The sequence below is a fragment of the Vulpes vulpes genome, chromosome 13 (genome assembly GCF_048418805.1).
Source record: "Vulpes vulpes isolate BD-2025 chromosome 13, VulVul3, whole genome shotgun sequence".
Lineage (NCBI taxonomy): Eukaryota > Metazoa > Chordata > Mammalia > Carnivora > Canidae > Vulpes > Vulpes vulpes.
In genome coordinates, this window is record NC_132792.1 from 103,254,956 (window position 1) to 103,261,685 (window position 6,730).

Genomic DNA, 6,730 nt, shown 5'->3' on the forward strand with positions numbered 1-6,730 from the left:
GTTTACACACTCTATCAAATAAATCAGCTCAATGTTTAGAATGGCAAGAATAGAAAAGTGTCATGGATGGCTTAGTAGAGGATCATTTCTAGTGCAGTTTTGTTTTGTTTTGTTTTGTTTTGTTTTGTTAGTTCTTATTTAAGTTCTAGTTAACACACAGTCTAGTATTAGTTTCAGGTGTACAATACAGTAATTCAACACTTCCATATAATACCTGGTGCTTATAACAAGTGCACTCCTGAATCCCCATCACCTATTTCCCCCATCTCCTCCCTCTCCTCCCCTCTGGTAACCATCAGTTTGTTCTCTACAGTTAAGAGTCTGTTTCTTTGTTTGCTTGTCTCTTTCTTTTTCCCTCCTTTGCTTGTTTGTTTTGTTTCTTAAAAAATGATGGTTAGATGCCAAAAAGTATGTGGCAATGTCTTAACTGTGTGTTGTCAGGCCTGAGGGCTTCTTCTCTCTTTGTCTAGGGGAGTGTTAATCTTTTCTCCTTTCATGCAACATGCTAGTGCAGATTTTTAAAGAAGAAGAAGAAAAATTAGACATATTTCCTGACTTTCAGGACTTTTAAATGTCTTGATTATGACAATGAAAGCCTTTATTTAGGATTGAATGTAATTATCATGATGCTCAATCAATAATGATTAATGATATAATTACAAACGAGAATCATTCTAAGTACATCTATTTGTTCTTTAACATGTGAGACAATTGGACATTTTAATTTATTTATTAAATGCATATTTATTGAGTATCTACTATAGGCTGGATATTTCTAATGCTTGGGAATCATCAGTGAATAAATAAAAGGTTGCCCTATCCTTGTGGATCTTGTGCATTTTCATGAAAATATGTTCTGTACATATGGACAATTGAAGAGTGCACTTTTCAGAATGAAAACCTACCCTAAATTTTATTCTTTATTTCTAAAAAATTCAAAATAACAGAGAGGAGATCCCTATGAAATAGGTGACACATAATGCATCTGAGTTGTCAGGCATACTTTACACATATTAACTAATTTGGCCTTCACAAAAGCCCTATGACACTACTTTCATTTCCAATTTATAGATGAGGGGACGAGGCAGGGAGAGGTAAAAAAACAAAAACAAAAACCTTGCCAACATCACATAATTTTGCCCCTAGTACAGTTAGGACCTAACTCAGGTCCTTTATCCTCCTGGTCTTTGTTCTAACCCACCACATGATTCTGTTTTGCTGGGACAGACCTTTAGCCAAAGCCTCCCACAGGTTTTGATGTGGATTCAGATTTATAAACTCAGTAAAATATCTTGTTCATTTCAAGAATCCTCCAAATAAGTACTTTCAGAAGGTAATAAGTTACAGTTTCTAAAAGAGCCTGAGTAGAAGTATGTTTCTGGTAGCTTAGTCTGTCAGATCCTGGTTCTATCTTGAAAGCTCTATGGAATCATATCATTCCTCCCTCAAGTGACAAACCCCTTCAATTACTGGGAGGTGGCCATCATTGCCCATCACCTTCTCCAACCCCAGCATTTCTGATGACTTCTTTTTTTAGGTCAAATAACTTCTCCTTCCACAATTATCTAGAAGTAAAAATTAAAACAAACGGAATGATGAAAACTTTAGGTCATTTCTTTCAAAGTCATTTCCAGTGCTGCATTAAAAAGAGAGGGGAAAAAGCAATCCACAAGCACAACAATAAATGAGGTATGCGATTTAATTCTGGATATTACAGGGAGGTTTAATGAAGCAGAGAAGTGGATTTCTGGAGAAGGAGACATTAAAGTCTGGAAAAGAAGTATACCTGTCTGGGGATTAAAAAACAAACAACTTTAAAAGGTCAAGGAATTTAGAAAGGAAGCTCATAAAGGTAACATTTGGACTCCTAAAGTAACTGAAGATGAGAACATTTGTCTGAGAATGGACTTACTGAAATCAAATGCTACCGTAGGAGATAATTTTCATTGAAAAAATAATTTTCAAACTGAGGAGCCAAGGGCTAATTATTAGGGAAGTTGCAGCAGAACTAGATGTGGTTTATATTTCAGATCTTGTAGACAGTAGTTACTTCTTATAAAATAATAGGTATAAAAACACATTAAAAAGTTAAGAATAACTGTATAGCGATTTTATTTTTTGTGTAAAATTTTAATGTAGGTAGACCAAAAATTGTTATCTTTTGTAGCTCATGATAAGACTAAGAAATACTAAATAAAATCTTTTGTTTCAAACTCACCTTAGTAAGGGCTTGAAAAATTACGTGGATAAACCTGAAATCATGGGTGAAAATGGGGCAGAGCTGTGTGTTTAAATATTTTTCAACTATTAAAGAAACAAAAAACCCTCAATAGCACAAGAAACCCCAAGGAGAAGATGGGGCAATCTAATGGTCATCTTCTTCTTCCAAACCTAACCTTAAAAAGTATGTTGTGTCTGAAATGAACTATGGCTCCATAGAATAAGGTGTGAAGCTTTGACTAGATATTGAAAAATGATTGCAATTTAATAAATAATTACTATAATGGATCATTTATTCACAGGCATAGAGACGAATAAAGAAACAAAGAGTCTCTTCAGGTCTGGTTTGTTTTGCTACCATGTGTGTCTCTGAAATGAGAATCAACAAAATCAGCTCATATGGGATGAGTAAAGAGGGAATGGTGTCAGCAAAGTGCTGAGGTCTCCATGGTTTATGGCTTTTCCGAGCACATTAATGCTTTGTACCCCCAATTAACAGCAGCTAAACATGAAGTATGAGAGTTGAAAGCCGAAAGCCATGGGGGAACCCAGTTTTGCAATTTCATACCAAGTTTTCCTCTTGCTCATTTGGCTGTGTGCTCTTAGAAGTACTCATTAAGAGTGATTCTTTCCAGTCTGTGCAATTTACCTTGTCTCTAAGATGTATATCATCCTCAAGCCTTTCACATACCCATGTCCATCAAGCTACTATCACTTTTTCTTAAGGTAACGTTCTACGTATTCTACAGCATTATTTTGTTTATTAAAAACTTGGCATGTCTTTTCAATTGAGCAATGTTTGTAAAAGATTTTTATTGATACCATTGGTTTCCAGACTACCATGTTTTAAGTTTTCTGCTCTTAATGCCATTTCCCCCTATACACCTTGTTTCATTAAGTATGGGGTTTTGTGGGGATCCTTGGATGGCTCAGTGGTTTAGTGCCTGCCTTCAGCCCAGGGCGTGGTCTTGGAGACCTGGGATCGAGTCCCACGTCGGGCTCCCTGCATGGAACCTGCTTCTCCCTCTGCCTGTGTCTCTGCCTCGCTCTCTGTCTCTGTGTCTCTCATGAATAAATAAATAAAATCTTAAAAAAAAAAAAAAAGTATGGGGTTTTGTTACTGGTAGGAGAGTCTGCATTGTGTGAACAGCCGTCTCAGGCCTTGGATTTCCCATGAGAAGTTTTGCTTGGGGATCCGCGCTTGAATAAAGACGTTAGGAGGAAAGTAGCAAGCACAAAGCAGTATATTAAAGCAAAAGTACACTCTCAAGGTGGGAGAGCAAGCAGTCCACAAGGTGGAACGGCCCCTCCCCCCTGTTTGTTTTGGGATTGGATATTACAGGTTTTCTCTGGGCTGGGAGGAGCTGTCACTATAGTGGGGTGGTTTCTAATGGAGGCTGCTGTCAAGTGTGAGGAAATTCCTCCCACATGTTGGGAAGGGGAGTAGTTTTTTACCCTACAAGCTTGTGCTGGAATCCTCAGGAGCAACCTTTCTCCGTGTGATGAGGGGATGAGGGGGAATCGGAAAGGGTATACCCGCAAGGCAAATGAATTCAGGAATTTTAATGAATTCAGGAGTTACCCTGGAGCAGAAGTGGAAGAGGAAAACACAAGCTCTGCACCAGTGGCCCTTGATCACTCAACTCAGAGGTCTTGGAAGCCACAAGGTCAAGATGTCTTGCCCCCTGAGGGGGTTGAGGGGGCTTTTAATGTGTAGCTTATTCATCATCCTTGCCTCCAGCTCAGGTCTCTATTATTCCCCTTCAGGGATCTGGAGCTTTGCTCCTGGGCTTTCCTTCCACTGCTATTGTCTAACTTCTATCTAACAGTTTTAAAGGATGTGAGGTTTTTCAGGAAATGCCTTTTAATATTGTGTCTTCACATGGTCTCCCTCTTTATACGTCTGTCCTAATCTCCTCTTGTAAGAACGCCAGTCTTGGTTTAGGTCCCACCCATAATGACCTCACTTTACCTTACCTATCTCTTTAAAGGCCCCATCCCCAAATACAGTCACATTCTGAGGTATTAAGGATGATGATTTCAACATGCGAATTTTGGAAGGACATAATCAGCCCATAACCATACACATATCTATAGATATTTTTTAATAGTAAAATAATTATAAATTCACAGGTAATTGCAGAAATAGTGTGGAGGGTCTAGTTTCTGATTTCACCCAGTTTCTCCTGATGGTTATATTTTAGATAACTGTAGTATAATATCAAAATTTAAAAATGGACATTGGTAAAATGGGTTTTGTAGCTGGACACCATTTTGCCGCATGTGTTGTTCATGTAACCACCACCCAATCAAGGCACAGAACCATTCTATCAACACAAAGCTCTCCCTCCTGCTACCCTTTATAGTTACACCCCTTACCTTGCACCTTCCTCATGTGACCTCTAATCACTGGCAACCACTAACTGCTTTTCTATCTTTATAATTATATTGTTTGGGGAATGTTAGATGAATGGAATCAAATATCACTCGACCTTTTGAAACTTGATTTTTTTCCTTCAGAGGTCCATCTAAGTTTTTGGGTGTATCAATAGTTCATCCTTTTTTATTCCTATGTAATATTCCATGATGTGGATGGGCCACTCTTTGTTTAACCATTCAGGATTGAGGGACATTTTGGTTGTTTCCAGTTTTGAAAAATTACAAATAAAGCTGCTATGAACATTAGTGTACAGGATTTTGTATGGACATAAACTTTCATTTCTCTGGGATAATTTCCAAGTAATGTGATATTATTTCAAATATAAGCATGGAGAGAAATGGTATCATATAACACTGCAATGAATAGAGTGATTGTCATATTCATGAATCTGCTATTACTCCAAATGGCATTTACTCTGTATGCTTCTGATATTTGATTCTACCCACCAAAATTTCTTTATTTTTTTCTTTTTGTGAAATTCACATTGTTGTCTTCCATCACTCTTTCAAAGCTATGTCTGGTGATTAATATGCTTGCATGCTTACACCAGAGATTCTCAGGGCGGAGTCTAGGGACTCAACGAGAGTTTCAACAATCCTTTCAGGGCATCTGTGAGATCAAACAATTTTTATAATAATTTGAAGATTTATTGGTCTTTTCATTCTCATTCTTTCTGGAAGCTACAGGATATGTGGTGATATTATTACTAATGGAATGAGTGCTTGTGTGGTAAAATTTTCTGTTTTAATTCTTATATTAGATAGATAGATGATACAGATATAAATATAACCTACATAGACAAAAGCTTTTGGAGATCCTTAGTAATGTTAATGGTGTAAAGTGGTTCTGAGACCAAATAGTTTGAGACTCGTTAGTTTCCATTATTTGTGTTATTTCTGGTTGTTCTGTATACCTTATTAGACCATAAGCTCTTCAATGGCCGAAAGGATATTTTTGAATTCTTTATAATTGTCAGTAGTGCCTAGAACAGTGATATGGGAACACAGTAAGTGGTGATAAACTGATGATCAAATGGAGATATGAGAACCAGGCAATTATCTTGCTTTTTCTGGGACACATTTATGAAATACAGTTTAAGAAAGAAATGCCTACATAAGCCATGAGACAACTTTCATCCATAGTTTTCAGAGAGAGACTTTATGGTTCTATTTGAAACAGGGCCTTGGCACACCTCTGAGATGGGTCACAAGTAGATTTATTTGGGTGGTGGGAGAGAATTGAGGTGGTTTATCATTAATCATTTGCCAAAATATCATCCTCTGTGGAGGATTAATAATAGTGTAATTTTGAATAGTTTCCTACCCAGCTATCCTTGCCACATACCCATTCACCAGGAAGAAACCATTTTTCATAAAAATAGATTAAAGGTTTTTGCTGTGCTTTCAAGGAGTAGAATAACACCTTTTCCGGGCAGCCCTGGTGGCGCAGCGGTTTAGCGCCACCTGCAGCCTAGGGTGTGATCCTGGAGACCTGGGATCGACCCCCACATTGGGCTCCCTACATGGAGCCTGCTTCTCCCTCTGTGTCTCTGCCCTGCCCCACCCCCGAATAAATAAATAAGTCTTTTAAAAAAAACAAAACACCTTTTCCTTCTCAAGACTCCTATAGACTGTCCTTTTAATATGAAAAGACACAAGTAGAATCACTATATTGTACACCTGAAACTAATGTAACACTGTATGATAACTATACCAGAATTAAAATTAAGAAAGACACCATTAAATATACAGTAATTTAGCTCTTATTTTGCACCAGGTATTGTACTTTTTAAAAAAATATGAAAATGAAAGCCATGATTCTTATCATAAATTGATTCACAGTTTAATACTGATTTAATTTTTGAGTCCCCAAATGAAATTTTAAGCTCCTTCATATGCTCTGGTCCTACCCTCAAAGGAAAGTGTTTAGTGTTGATCCTGGGACACTCACTTTTTTCCTAATCTGACTAAAAAGTAGGCTCCAGTACTCTTATCCTCCCAAACAATCTTATTTGTAAATAACAAAATGGCAGAACAATTCTAAATAAGAGCATTTGGACAAGCCTATTCT

General features: G+C 37.3%; 1 non-coding gene across 1 annotated transcript; it reads right to left on the bottom strand.

The window, feature by feature from the left end:
* Positions 1-382: 382 nt before the first annotated feature.
* Positions 383-504, bottom strand: LOC112918990 (U6atac minor spliceosomal RNA). Its single transcript, XR_003234803.1, has one exon. It is a non-coding gene; the product is annotated as a U6atac minor spliceosomal RNA (small nuclear RNA).
* Between the last annotated feature and the right edge of the window lie 6,226 nt (positions 505-6,730).